This window comes from Loxodonta africana, chromosome 21, assembly GCF_030014295.1.
Source record: "Loxodonta africana isolate mLoxAfr1 chromosome 21, mLoxAfr1.hap2, whole genome shotgun sequence".
NCBI lineage: Eukaryota > Metazoa > Chordata > Mammalia > Proboscidea > Elephantidae > Loxodonta > Loxodonta africana.
This window is the reverse complement of record NC_087362.1, coordinates 48,710,366-48,726,439: the sequence shown is the minus strand read 5'-3', so window position 1 is coordinate 48,726,439 and position 16,074 is coordinate 48,710,366. Positions and strand designations below refer to the sequence as shown.

The 16,074-nt window shown below is 39.8% G+C and overlaps 1 protein-coding gene across 2 annotated transcripts in view; it reads left to right on the top strand.

Moving 5' to 3' along the window:
* Positions 1–16,074, top strand: part of TANGO6 (transport and golgi organization 6 homolog) — a 218,971-nt gene that overhangs the window by 166,692 nt on the left and 36,205 nt on the right. The gene's annotated exons all lie outside the window — the stretch shown is intronic.

Genomic DNA, 16,074 nt, shown 5'->3' with positions numbered 1-16,074 from the left:
TCAGTATGCTTCATTAACACCATAATTCAAAGACATCAACTGTTTTTCTGTCTTCTTTATTCATTGTAGAGCTTTCACATGCATATGAGGCAATCAAAAACACCATGGCTTGGGTCAGGTACACCTTAGTCCTTAAAGTGACATCTTTGTTTTTTAACACTTTAAAGAGATCTTTTGCAGCAGATTTACCGAATGCAATGCATCTTTTTATTTCTTGACTGCTGCTTCCATGGGTGTTGGTTGTGGATCCAAGGAAAATGAAATCCTTGACAACTTCAGTCTTTTCTGTGTTTATCATGATGTTGCGTATTGGTCCAGTTGTGAAGATTTTTGTCTTCTTTATGTTGAGGTATAATCCATACTGAAGGCTGTGGTCTTTGATCTTTTTCAGTAAGTACCTCAAGTCCTCTTTGCTTTCAGCAAGCAAGATTGTGTCATCTGAATATCACAAGTTGTTAATGAGTCTTCCTCCAATCCTGATGCCTTGTTCTTCTTCATATAGTCCAGCTTTTCAGATTATTTGCTCAGCATACAGATTGAATAAGTATGGTGAAAGAATACAACCCTGACATACACCTTTCCTGACTTTAAACCAATCAGTATCCCCTTGTTCTGTCTGAACAACTGCCTCTTGATCTATGTAAAGATTCCTCAGCAGAATTAAGTGTCCTGGAATTCCCATTCTTTGCAATGTTATCTGTAATTTATTATGACCCACATAATTGAATGCCTTTGAGTAGTCAATAAAACACAGGTAAACATCTTTCTGGTATTCTCTGCTTTCAGCCAGGATCCATCCGACATCAGCCATGATATCCCTGGTTCCACGTCCTCTTCTGAATCCAGCTTGAATTTCTGGCAGTTCCCTGTCGGTGTACTGTTACAACCACTTTTGAATGATCTTCAGCAAAATTTTACTTGCGTGTGATAGTAATGATATTGTTCAATAATTTCTGCATTCAGTTGGATCACCTTTCTTGGGAATAGGCATAAATATGCACCTCTTCCAGTTGGTTGGCCAGGTAGCTGTCTTCTAAATTTCTTGGCATAGACAGGTGAGCAATTCCAGCTCTGCATCCATTTGTTCAAATACTCAGTTGGTATTCTGTCAATTCTTGGCTTTGTTTTTTGCCAGTGTCTTCAGTGAAGCTTGGATTTCTGTACCTTCAGTACCACTGGCTCTTGATCATATGCTACCTCCTGAAATGACTGAACACTGACCAATTCTTTTTGGTACTGTGACTCTGTGTGCTCCTTCCACCTTCTTTTGATCCTTCCTGCGTTGTTCAGTATTTTGCCCGTAGAATCCTTCACTATTGCAACTCAAGGCTTGATTTTTTTCTTCACTTCTTTCAGCTTGAGAAATGCCAAGTATGTTCCTCTCTTTTAGTTTTCTAACTCCAGATTTTTGCATATTTCATTATAATACTAAATGTTCTGTTCGGCTCTTTTACTGCATCTTTCTTCCGTTCGCTTTAGGTACATGATGTTCAAGAGCAAGTTTCAGAGTCTCTTCTGACATCCCTTTTGGTCTTTTCTTTCCTGTCCTTTTAATGACCTCTTGTTTTCTTCAGGTATTATGTCCTTGATGTCCTTCCACAACTCATCTTGTCTTTGGTCATTAGCGTTCAATGTATCAAATCTGTTCTTGAGATGATCTCTAAATTCAGGTGGGATATACTCAAGGTCATACTTTGGCTTTCATGGACTTGTTTTAATTTTCTTCAATTTCAACTTGAACTTGTATATGAGCAATTGATGTCTGCTCTGCAGTCGGGTCCTGGCCTTGTTCTGACTATAGTTTCTCAAAAATAAGAAAGACTGGAAGAATGAATCTTTGAGGAGGAACCGTTTGGATTATTTATTAATTGATGGTTGACTCAGCTGTTCAGCCAAGTACAGGCCTCCACCCTGAAGTAATTTTAATTTTTGTCTTTTGAATCTAGTGTTGGACTCTAATGGCAGAAACCTTTTCTTATTAACATTATGAATAGTGGTTTCACTAACATTTGTACAGTAGCAGTTACTCTCTCCTTCTCTGTGAAAGAGAAGGCAAACCCTAGCTTAAAAAATGAAATAGTTTGTATACGATGCCATCCTTTTTTTAATTACAGGAGTTACACATGATCCATTCAAAAGATTTACTGTGTATATCCTAGGTTCACCTTGTATCTGTCTGTCCAGACTAAATGAAAAGTAGAACCTGAAGAGGATATGATTTTTAATTTTTGATGCAGCACAAATGTCGAGTTATAAGTAATGGACAGACTGAATGGAAAATCTCTTGCCTTTTACTGGTGTTGTTTTATCCTGAAAGTTATTTTAATAATATTTGTTGGGGTTTTTTTTGTGCTACATATACAGTAAACTGGCCCAGTTTCTTTCCCAGAGCTAGTTCCACAGACATCGCTCCTTTTAACAGATAGAAGGTTCTGTGTGAGGAACAAATGAAAAGAACATTTATGCAAAAAGGACTGGGATCCAAATAATAACTCCTCTGTAAACTTTGGAAAAGTGCTTGGGAGAGCCCTTCCAGGACTGAAATCAAAGAGCGTGTCCACTTCCTCAAAGCGTATATCTGCAACCAGTTGACCATCTTCTACTACTGGCTAGAGCCTTCACACTCTAAAAACTCTCCATAAATTGCTCAAGATGCCACTGATACTTCACTCAGCTGCCCCTGTTGCTCTCTGAAGCAGATGTTAGTGAGTATCCCATCTGACATGCAGGCAGAAGACAAATCCTACTTGAAGGCCTGAGGGCATAGGTGTTTTCAGTGTTGATATTGTTAATAATGGGCATTTAATAAGAATTCAGTATTTGTTCGACGCTATTTACAGTGTCAAGAGAGATGGGGTATAGAGGAATTTTGCAAGTTTATAAATTGTCTCTTTCCCTCAAACTTCCTTCTCCACTCACGTTATGTATCCTAATTGTTACTGCTACATTTCAGTCTTAGAAGAAAATACCCTACAGATTCCATAGACCTCATCCTTTTGTGCTTACTCTTTCCCATTTCATTATTGTGCATCTTTAGAAGATCGTGTTCTATGTGAGATTTCTCTCTCTCTGTCTTTCTCTCTTTATTTTTCCTTTGAGAGTACTTGCCACATCCTCTAGCCTCAAGAAACCAAGAGAAGCAGTGTTTCTGATATGCTTACCTTGAAAGAAATTCATTCTGACACTTAAATATAAAACATTATTGAAGGAGCATAGAATAATTTTTGGATTATTGGACTTCAAATTCTGGTCTTGGCCACTATTATGAGAATTCAAGAAAAGGTTTAAACATAGAAGAAAACATTCTTTGATGGTTACCACGGCGGGGAGGGAGGAAGAGGGGAATCCACTAACTAGATAGTAGACAAGAATTATCTTAGGTGAAGGGAAAGACAACACACAATACAGGGGAAGTCCACACAACGGGGCTAAACCAAAAGCTACGAAGTTTCCTGAATACAACCAAACACTTTGAGGGACAGAGTAGCAGGGGTGTGGGGGTCTGGGGACCATGGTTTCAGGGGACATCTAGGTCAACTGGCATAACAAAGCTTGTTAAGAAAACGTTCTGCATCCCACTTTGGTGAGTGGCATCTGGCATCTTAAAAGCTAGCAAGCGGCCATCTAAGATGCATCAGTTGGTCCCAACCTACCTGGAGCAAAGGAGAATGCTGGACACCAAAGACACAAGGAAAATATTAGCCCAAGAGATAAAAGGGCCACATAAACCACAGACTCGATCTGCCTGAGACCAGAAGAACTAGATGGTGCTCAGCTACCACTGACAACAGCCCTGACAGGAAACACAACAGTGAGTCCCTGACGGACCCGGAGAAAAGTGCAGTGCAGCACTCAAATTCATGTAAAAAGACCAGACTTAATGGTCTGGCTGAGACTAGAGGGACCCCAGAAGACATGGCCTCCAGACTCTCTGTTAACCCAGAACTAAAACCATTTCCAAAGCCAACTCTTCAGACAAAGATTAGACTGGACTATAAGACATAAAACCATACTCATGAAGAATGTGCTTCTTAGCTCAAGTAGATTAAAAAAAAAAAAAAGAAAGAAAACACGAGACTAAATGGCCAGCTCCTGTCCGGAGGTGGGATGAGAAGGCAGAAAGGAATAGGAGCTGGTTGAATGGATTTGGGAAACCTAGGGTGGAAAAGGGGAGTGTGCTGTCATGTTATAGGGATTGCAACTAGGGTCACATAACAATATGTGTATAAATCTTTTTTTTTTTTTTAATGAGAAATTAACTTGAGCTGTAAACTTTCACCTAAAGCACAATTAAAAAAAAAAAAAAAAAGTGTGGTCTTGGTGCAAATCTCTTAACCTTTGTGAACCTCATTTTCACATCTGTCCTACCTACCTGACAGAAGTATGACAAGAATTAGGTGGGATAATGTATCTGAAACTCTGCAAACTGTGAAGGTTATAAATGTAAAAGATGATAATGATTACTACCAATTGTTATTGCCGCCGCCGCTGCCACCACCACCACTGCTACTACCTGGTCCATAAATTTGGTGGGCTTTTTAAATAATTTTTTTAAGCCACCAAAGATTTTATATTCAATCTGAATGAATAAGCAACTGATTTCAGGGCTGGAAGTTTTAGTACCTTACGCTTTATTGTGCCAGTCTCTGGCCATTGGTCATCTCAGACTTTGGAAGATAGACTTTACTTAAATGGAATTCAGGCTTCTGACTCAGACCAGGGATCTTATGATTGCATATACCACCTCTTTCTTTCTCATAATACTGACTCTACTGGGGAAATGTATAGGAACTTAGATACTTCGTAGTTATTGAACCAAAAAGAACTTAGCATATGTTTGGACTTGATTTGACCTCTCACACTATTTTTTTCTCTTTATTATCTCCTGTAGCAAGCTGTGGATATAGTACCACAAAATAATAACGCTAGCTGCTTTCAGTTCGAACTAGCTTTAAAGAAAGGGAACTTTTTAGCTTACAGAATCCAAAGAAGGGCTGAACAACCATGTTGTGGGAAAAGCAGAGATGGAAGTAGGGGTCACTGAAACTGAAATGCTCCATCTATTGTCTCTGCTCCTTTCACATTTCAGCTTCATGCCCTTACACTCTAGCCCAGCTTCCTCCCTGTAGCAGCAGCATAACCACTGACAGTGGCCCGATGTTGCATCTTATATCCGATGCTCAGATTCCCAGTCTGACCCCAGATGCAAAAATTCCAGGGAAGAGACTTTATGTTCCTGCTAAAATCATGTGCCCATCCCCAGATCAACCAATTTGGTTGGCCCAGCTAGGGAGCGTGGGAGTCCTGGTTTATGTAAAAGCACGTTCGGCCTCCACAAAGTCATTTGTGAGAGATGAGGTTGGAGTAAGGGCCTATGACAATGGGACAGTCCCATAGATATCCTCAACAGTTACTTGGCCAGATCCATATGAGGTTAGTGATGGATTTAAGAAGTAAAGCTGAAAACATTAGGACTCAGTACCTTACTATGACTGCTAAACTGAAATGCTCAGCCTTTTCTTGTGATAACATAAATGACAGTTTAGGAGGCCTAACATTTAAAACTGCTCCATTCCTGTCTTTTCTGCATAATCATTTACATAGATCTACATATGTTAGAACTTCCTTGCTTTGCACTTCTGCATAGCCTGTAAACTCTTTGCCATGGATTCTGACTCACAGCGACCCTATAGGATAGAGTAGAACTGCCCCATAGGGTTTCCAAGGCTGTAATCTTTACGGAAGCCTACTGCTACATCTTTTACTAAAAAATTTTACTAGTGGCTGGTAAAGTTCGAACTGCCAGCTTTTTGGTTAGCAGCCAAGTGCTTTAACCACTGTACCACCAGGGCTCCTTTTTCTTCTGCATCAAAATCACAATACCTTATTTTCTACAAGATAGCATTCTACTTATCCTTCTTATTCAGATCTAAAATGACCAAGAAAAAGGTGATCTCATTCAAACATTTCACTTCACAGAATTTCAGACTGTTAGAGCTGGAAGGGACCTTTGTTGTTGTTCGTTCCTGTGTTATGATCCAGAAGGTTTTCACTGGCCAGTTTTCAAAATTAGATTGCCAGTCTTTTCTTCCTAGTCTGTCTTAGTCTGGTAGCTCCACTGAAACTTATCCACCACTGGTGACCTTGTGGGTATTTGAAATACTGGTGACATAGCTTCCAGCATCATAGTTGCAACATGTAAGCCATCACACTATGACAAACTGACAGACTATGGTGGGAAAAGACCTTAGAGATGATTTAATTTATATTTCACAAAAATTTCCCTTGGCAGAAAATTCCTCAACATAATAAAGGGCATTTATACAAAGCCAATAGCCAACATCATCCTAAATGGAGAGAGTCTGAAAGCATTCCCCTTGAGATTTGGAACCAGACAAGTATGCCCTTTATCACAACTCTTATTCAGCATTGTGCTGCAGGTCATAGCCAGAGCAGTTAGGCTAGATAAAGAAAGAAAGGGCATCCAGATGGGCAAAGAAGAAGTAAAAGTATCTCTATGTGCAAATGACATGGTCTTATGCATAGAAAACCCTAAGGAATCCTCAAGAAAACTACTGAAACTAATAGAAGAGTTCAACAGAGTATCAGGATACAAGATAAACATACAAAAATCAGGTGGATTCCTCTACACCAAAAAAAGAACATCAAAGAGGAAATCACCAAATCAATACCATTTACAGTAGCCCCCAAGAAGATAAAATACGTAGGAATAAATCTTACCAGAGATATAAAAGACTTATACAAAGAAAGCTACAAAACACCTCTGCAAGAAACCAAAAGAAATCTACATAAGTGGAAATAACATACCTTGATCATGGATAGGAAGACTTAGCATTGTAAAAATGTCTATTCTACCAAAAGCGATCTATAGATAAAATGCAATTCCGATACAAATTCCAGTGACATTTTTTAATGAAATGGAGAAACAAATCACCAACTTCATATGGAAGGGAAACAGGCCCCAGATAAGTTAAGCATTAATGATAAAGAAGAACAGAGTGGGAGGCCTCACTCTACCTGATTTTAGAACCTATTATACTGCCAGAGTAGTCAAAACAGCCTGGTGCTGGTACAACAACAGATACATATACCAGTGGAACAGAACTGAGAATCCAGACATAAATCCATCCACATAGGAGCAGTTGATATTTGACAAAGGCCCAAAATCATTTAAATGGGGAAAAGACAGTCTTTTTAACAAATGGTACTGGCATTACTGGTTATCCATCTGCAAAAAAATGACACAAGACCCATACCTCACACCATGCACAAAAACAAACTCAAAATGGATCAAAGACCTAAATATAAAATCTAAAGCGATAAAGATCATGGAAGAAAAAACAGGGACAATGTTAGGAGCCCTAATACATGGCATAAATAATATATAAAACATTACTGACAATGCAGAAGAGAAACTAGATAACTGGGAGCTCCTAAAAATCAAACACCTATGCTCATCCAAAGACTTCACCAAAAGAGTAAAAAGATTACCTACAGACTGGGAAAAAGTTTTTAGCTGTGACATTTCCGATCAGTGCCTGACCTCTAAAATCTACATGATACTGCAAAAACCCGACTAAAAAAAGACAAATAACCCAATTAAAAAACGGGCAAAAGATAATGAACAGGCATTTCACTAAAGAAGACATTCAGGTAGCTAACATGAGGAAATGGTCACGATCATTAGTCATTAGAGAAATGCAAATCAAAACTACAATGAGATTCCATCTTACTCCAGCAAGGCTGGCATTAATCCAAAAAACACAAAACAATAAATGTTAGAGAGGTTGTAGAGAGATTGGAACACTTATACACTAGGAATGTAAAATGGTACAACCATTTTGGAAATTGATTTGGCGCTCTCTTAAAAAGCTAGAAATAGAGCTACCATAGGATCCAGCAATCCCACTCTTTGGAATATATCCTAGAGAAATAAGAGCCTTTACACGAAAGGGTATATGCACACCCATGTTCACTGCAGCACTGTTTACAATAGCAAAAAGATGGAAGCAACCAAGGTGCCTGTCAACAGATAAATGGATAAATAAATTATGGTATATTCACACAATGGAATACTATGCATCGATGAAGAACAGTGATGAATCTGTGAAACATTTCATAACATGGAGGAACCTGGAAGGCATTATGCTGAGTGAAATTAGTCAGTTGCAAAAGGGCAACTATTGTATAAGACCACTATTGTAAGAACTCAAGAAATAGTTTAAACTGAGAAGAAAACATTCTTTGATGATTAAGAGAGTTGGGAGGGAGGGAGGGAGGGAGAGGAGTATTCACTAATTAGAAAGTAGTCCAGAACTATTTTAGGTGATGAAGGGAAAGACAACACACAATAAAGGAGAGGTCAGCACAATGGGAATAAACCAAAAGCAAAGGAGTTTCCAGAATAAACTGAATGCTTCGAAGGCCAGCATAGCAGGGGCGGGGGTTTGGGGACCATGGCCTCAGGGGACATCTAAGTCAATTGGCATAGTAAAATCTATTAAGAAGACATTCTGCATCCCACTTTGGAGAGCGGTGTCTCGGGTCTTAAACGCTAGCAAGCGGCCATCTAAGATGCATCAATTAGTCTCAGCCCACCCGAAGCAAAGGAAAATGAAGAACACCAAAGACACAAGGTAATTGTGAGCCCAAGAGACAGAAAGGGCCACATAAACCAGAGACTACATCAGCCTGAGACCAGAAGAACTAGATGGTGCCCGGCTACAACCAATGACTACCCGGACAGGGAACATAACAGAGAACCCCTGTGGGAGCAGGAGAGCAGTGGGATGCAAACCTCAAATTCTCGTAAAAAGACAAGACTTAGTGGTCTTACTGAGACTAGAAGGGCTCCGGTGATCATGGTCCCCAGACCTTCTGTTAGCCCAGGACAGGAACCATTCCTAAAGCCAATTCTTCAGACAGGAAATGGACTGGACAATGGGATAGAAAATGATGCTGGTGAAGAATGAGCTTCTTGGATCAAGTAGGCACATGAGACTATGTTGGCATCTCCTATCTGGAGGGGATATGAGAGGGCAGAGGGCGTCAGAAGCTGGCCAAATGAACATGAAAAGAGAGAATGGAAGAAAGGAATGTGCTGTCTCATTGGGGGAGAGCAATTAGGAGTATATAAAAATAGTAAGATATAAATAAATTTTTGCATGAGAGACTGACTTGATTTGTAAATTTTCACTTAAAGCACAAAAAAATTAAAAAAAAAATTCCCTTGGCATACTAACTTCATGAGTTGCTTCTTTTAGTATAGCCTCCATGGTCAAATTTGAAAAATGCTGCATACAACTGTATATTTCTCTCTTGGTGATTCAGTGTATGTTCGCCTATGAAGGAGCCTGAGAAGCTCTGCAGCACAGAAAACTAACGATTTCCTAAACTCATTTACCAAGGAACACTTTTTTCACTATAAGCATGCCAAGTAATATTCCATGGAACATACTTTGGGAAATAATCCAATCTTCATATTTTGTGAATGAGGAAACTAAAGCTTGTGAGAAGACTGGCATTTCCAAAGCTAATGCCAGGAAGAATTAGCATTCATTTCTAGTTGTTACTGGTAGCTTACATTAGCCAAGTGCTAATGAAAGTATAATATCATCTTCCCTCTACATCTTACTTAGTTCACTCATTCACCTGGAACAAGGGTGATGTCATCATCCAGGGTATCTTAGGTAACATCATTAACGTGAGCTGGAGCTCAAGTTAAACACCAAATTAGGTAAAGTCTCATCTGTCAGACGCTTTTCTTTAGAGGCTGTTGGACTCAGTGTACCTTTATTATAACAATTATTTTGTAGTGTCTCCTTTCCTGAACTTAAGTTCATAGCTGCATGCATTTTTTTTAGTTAATATAATAGCCCCAATTAAATATAAAGAAGAAATAAAAGGATAGAACCTGTTGCCATCAAGTCGATTCCAACTCATGGCAACCTCATGTTTTACAGAGTAGAACTGCTCTATAGGGTTTTCTTGGCTATAATCTTTAACATATGATCAGGAACCAATGGTACCGAGGGAAGAAGTGCAAGATGTCCTGAAGATTATTAGTGAAAAACTAGGCTCTGGAAATTGATGGAATACCAATTGAGATGTTTCAGCAAACGGATGCAGTGCTGGAAGTGCTTACTCGTGTATGCCAAGAAATTTGGAAAACAGCTACCTGGCCGACCAACTGAAAGAGATCCATATTTATGCCTATTCTTAAGAAAGGTGATCCAACCAAATGTGGAAATTATCAAACAATATCATTAATATCACAAGTAAGCAAAATTTTACCAAAGACCATTCAAAAGCAGTTGCAGCAGTATATCGACAGGGAACTGCCAGAAGAAATTCAGGCCAGTTTCAGAAGAGGACATGGAACCAGGGATATCATTGCTGATGTCAGATGGATCCTGACTGAAGGTAGAGAATACCAGAATGATGTTTACCTGTGTTTTACTGACTATGCTGAGGCATTCGACTGTGTGGATCATAACAAATTATGGATAACATTGCAGAGAATGGGAATTCCAGAACACTTAATTTTGCTCATGAGGAATCTGTACATGGATCAATAGGCAGTCGTTCAAACAGAACAAGGGGATACTGCATAGTTTGAAGTCAGGAAAGGTGTGCGTCAGGGTTGTATCCTTTCACCATACTTATTCAGTCTGTATGCTGAACAAATAATCCAAGAAGCTGGACTATATGAAGAAGAACGGGGCATCAGGATTGAAGGAAAACTCATTAATAACCTGCATTATGCAGATGACACAGCCTTGCTTGCTGAAAGTAAAGAGGACTTGAAGTACTTAACAATAAAGATCAAAGACCACAACCTTCAGTATGGATTACACCTCAATTTAAAGAAAATAAAAATCCTCACAACTGGACCAATAAGCAACATCATGGTAAATGGAGAAAAGACTGAGGTTGTCAGGGATTTCATTTTCCTTGGATCCACAATCAACACCCAGGGAAGCAGCAGTCAAGAAATCAAAAGACACATTGCATTAGGCAAATCTGCTGCAAAAACCCAGCAAAAGACCTCTTTAAAGTGTTGAAAAGCAAAGATGTCACCTTGAGGACTAAGGTGCGCCTGACCCACTCCATGGTGTTTTCAGTTGCCTCATATGCATGCGAAACCTGGACAATATATAAGGAAGACTGAAGAAGAATTGACGCCTTTGAATTGTGGTGTTGGCAAAGAATACTGAATATACCACAGACTGCCAAAAGAAGGAACAAATCTGTCTTGGAAGAAGTACAACCAGAATGCCCCTTAGAAGCAAGGATGGTGAGATGACATCTCACGTACATTGGACATGTTATCAAGAGGGATCAGTTCCTGGAGAAGGACATCATGCTTGGTGAAATAGAGGGTCAACGAAAAAAAGGAAGACCCTCAACGAGATAAATTGATGTAGTGGCTGCAGTGATGGCCTCAAGCATAGCAATGAATATGAGGATAGCGCAGGACCAGGCAGTGTTTCATTTTGTTGTGCATTGGGTTGATATGAGTTGGAGCCAACTCAACGGCACCTAACAACAACAACAACAACAATCTTTACGGAAGCGGATCAGTAGGCCTTTCTTCTACAGTGCCACTGGGTGGGTTCAAGCTGCCAACCTTTAGGTTACTAGTTGAGCACAAACCGTCTGTGCCATCCAAGGGCTAAAAAGGATAATAAAAACCAAACCAAACCCATTGCCATTGAGTCGATTCCAACTCATAGTGACCCTATAGGACAGAGTAGAACAGCACCATAGCATTTCCAAGGAATGGCTGGGGGATTCAAACTCTCAACCTTCCGGTCAGCAGCTGAGCTCTTAACCACTGCATCACCAGGGCTCCAAAAGGATAATAGTTTATAATAAAATAATATGTATTTCAATATGTAAATGTACAGGCTGACTCTAAGACATGATAAACTATTCACTTGCTCTTACATAAAGAACCATCATGGATATAATAGCTACAAATAAGTTGATACAGATGTCTTGTATTGGCAACTCAGAAGTACCATAAGTGACAATGAATAGCCTGATTTTCCAAAACGACAACTACTCTTTATGTGTTTCCAAACAGCTCAAAATATTCTCTTCTCTTCAATTATGTAGTAGCTGTATTCCTGAAAAATTTGGTGTATATTATAAAACCACACAAAAATACGTTTATTGAGCATTTGCTATGTGACAGCCGTTATTATATCTGAAGTGCTTTACATCAATTAATTGATTTAATTTTCATAACAATTCCATGTAGGCACGATAATATCCTCACTTTACACAAGAGGAAACTAAGAGAAGATAAGTAACTTGTGTAACAACTGGTAAGTGGCAGAGCAGTATATGAACCCAGGCAGCACAACCTCATACCCTTAACCATGTTGCATGACTGAGGGACTCAGAAACTGAATCACTTGGGCATTTTCTGTACAGATCATGGCTAACAGAGTGCTGCTTCAGATCTTGGAAACATGCTAGCAAAAAGAAAACAGGCCAGACTACCTCCTTACAGTTTACTTACTGTCAACCCAGGAGGATATTGGAGCAGAGACAGATAAAAGTGTTTGAGACTAGCCTTGGACCCAAGTGCCCTGACCTCCAGGTCCTGCCTCTGTGAACTCTTCGAGAGCAGGCAGGAAATGACCCTAGCTTCTTTTTGCCTTTCCTCATGTTCCACTATCTCTTGCCAAAAGCACACTATACCCATGGACTCTGCTGTCCAACAACTTCCCATAATGTACGTAGAACTGAAAAAAAAAAAAAGAGGAGCAGAGAAAAACGGGAGGAGAGCAAACACCTTCAGGGCTGCCAAGCTGGGGATGAGAGTCTTGGGACTTTCCTCCTGCTCCACAGCCTGATTCAGGAATTGTTTCTTCCTGTGTGAGGGATTACACTGATAATCAGATGGGCATATGGGTTGCAAAACCCATTTATCCTTGCTGCATACTCCAAAGGAGAGAAGGTCCTCTGACTAAGTGTACCCTCCTGGGGGTGACTTTAGATGGCAGGTCCGGCTTGATGTTCTGGGATCTGTTCCAGCTCATTGCTCATCACCCCATGGTTTGCTTGCTCATAACAAATCTGCTCCAAATAGGTTCTATGTTCTCTGAGGTTTGGTACTTAATAATAACTTCCAAACCCCCTAAAACCAAACCCACTGCCACTGAGTCGTTTCTGACTCATAGCGACCCTATAGGACAGAGTAGAACTGCACCATAGAGTTTCCAAGGAGCACCTGGCGGATTTGAACTGCCAACCTCTTGGTTGGCAGTCACAGTACTTAACCACTAAACCACCAGGGTTTCCGGTAATAACTTAGCAAACATTTATTAAGGGCTTATTGTACGCCAGGCAATGTGCTGAACTCTTCATTATCTCATTGAATCCCTCAAATATCATTGTGAGATAAATACTCTTATTTTCTTTATCAACAGATAAGAAAATAGAAGTCCAGAAAGTTTATATTAGTTTGCCCAGGTCACACAGCTGTTGTTAAGTGCTTTTGAGTCAATTCCAACTCATAGCAATCCTGCGCACAATAGAACACTGCCCAGTCCTGTGCCATCCTCACAGTTGTTGTATGCTTGAGTCTGTTGTTGCAGCAAACATGTCAATATATCTCATCGATGGTCTTCCTCTTTTTTGCTGGCCCTCAACTTTACCATGATGATGTCCAAGGGCCTGATCACTCCTGTTAACATGTCCCAGGTACATGAGATAGTCTTGCCATCGTTCTGACGAGGTGATGTCCTTCTGGATGTACTTCTTCTGAGGCAGATTTGTTTGTTCTTTTGGCAGTCCATAGTATATTCAGCATTCTTCACCTACACCATAATTCAAAGGTGTCAATTGTTCTTCGATCTTCCTTTTTTGTTGTTCAGCTTTCACATGCTTATGAGGTGACTGAAAATACCATGGCTTGGGTCAGGTGTACCTTAGTCCTCAAAGTGACATCTTTGCTTTTTAACACTTTAAAGAGGTCTTTTGCAGCTAATTTGCCCAGTGCAATGTGTCATCTGATTTCTTGACTGCTGCTTCTATGGGCTTTGACTGTGGATCCGAATAAAATGAACTCCTTGACAACTTCAGTCTTTTCTCCATTTATCATGATGTTGCTTACTGGTCCAGTTGTGAGGATTTTTCTTTTCTTTATGTTGAGGTGTAATCCATACTGAAGGCTTAGTCTTTGATCTTTATCGGTAAGTGCTTCAAGTCCTCTTCGCTTTCAGGAAGCAAGGTTGTGTCATCTGCATATCACAGGTTGTTAATGAGTCTTCCTACTCTTTAATTTTCCTGGGTCAGTAAGTATTCAGCTACTCAAAATGCTAGGGGAAGTATAGCCAGAGAAATCTTTCTGAAATGCAAATCTACTGAAGTCCAGACTCCTTAGCATGATATACAAATCTCTTCAAAATTTGGACCCCACCTGCCTTCTATAACTTCTCTCCCATATTTCCCCTCATATGCCCTGAGAACCTCAATGCCAATCCCAGTATTATCTGCCATACTCTTTTTTATGCCTTCTTTTTCCACATCCATTCATTTGATAAGATTTTATTCATCTTATAGGACTCTGCTTGAATGTCATAATATTTGTGGAAAGCTTTTCTCAACTCCTCAGATAAAATCAGTTCTTCTCCAAGATTTGCCGTACTTTATATATGGAGTCAGGGCTGGGTTAGATCTTGTACTGATTTGTTCACATGTTTGGTGTCAACAGGAAACCATGAACCCCTGAACATTCCATTCACTTTTCTACTTCCAAAATCAAGTACATTGCCTTGACCATAGCAAGTGCTTAATAAATGTATACTGATGGAAGGAGAGAGTGTATGAAATCACTTCTATAATAGGCATGGAACACTTCTCTTGAATTTCTTTGTACCTGCTTTTGCAATGAATACACTTCTTAGATCTTAAACTAGAAATTCGGGGACTTCCAAACTCTTCCAGTGTTCAGGTTTCCTAAGAGCAGAAGTTGTCTGAACAAGTTTTCTTTAAGAGGGAATTTTACTTCTCTTACTTGGAAACGCCTGAAGTTTTTGTTACAGTTGGGCTGCAGACATACTGTCCCCAAATCAGCTGAAAGAAGGAGTCCTGAGGCAGAGTGACAGAATGAATATTGATGTGCAGCCAGAAGAAGTCTGCATTTCAAAATTTGGCTTCTTCCCACACTATATATTTAGCTTTCAACATTTTAGCACATGTATTTCCCTTAATTCCTTCCATCTGGGCAGAGGTTTCTGCAATAACTTCAGCTAACCTAGCAATAAAGGCAGCTGCATATAGTTTATCTTTCATTTTCCTAAAGAATGCATGTTGGTAGCCTGTAACTTTCTCTTTTTTGAGAATCATGCTTCATACACATGTTTAAGAGCAAATTTTAAAAATATTTTGGGAAAAAGATGTAATGTTAATTTGTAGATCAAAAGTTATTGTACCTGCGGGGAACAGGTAATAGGGAACCCATGGTTGAGAAGGGAGAGTGTTGACATGTCGTGGGGTTACTAACCAATGTCATACAACAATGTGTGTACTAACTGTGCGATGAGAAACTCGTTTGTTCTGTAAACCTTCGTCTAAAGCTCAATAAAAAAAGGAAAGAAGTGGGAAAAGAACATTATTCTACCTGCATCCTACTGAAGTGACTAGCACCTGGGGTCTTAAAAGCTTACGAGTGGCCATCTAAGAAACAACCATTGGTCTCTACTTATCACAAGCAAAAGACTAAGAAGGTAGCCAAAATCTCAGAGAAGAAGCTCATGTACAAGGGTGATGGCCTACGCAAGCCAGGACCTCATCTACCCTGAGACCAAATGAACTAGATGGTGCCCAGCTACCACCTCTGACCATTCTGGCTGGGGTCACAATAGATGGTCCTGATAGAATGGGAGAAGAATGCAGAACAAAACTCAAATTCTTAAAAAAGGCCAAACTAACTGAGCCAGTTGAGACCAGAGGACTCCCTGAGACTATTGCCCTAAGACACTCTTTAAACTTTGAGCCAAAACTATCCTCTTTTAGCAAAATAGCAGAGTCGCACAC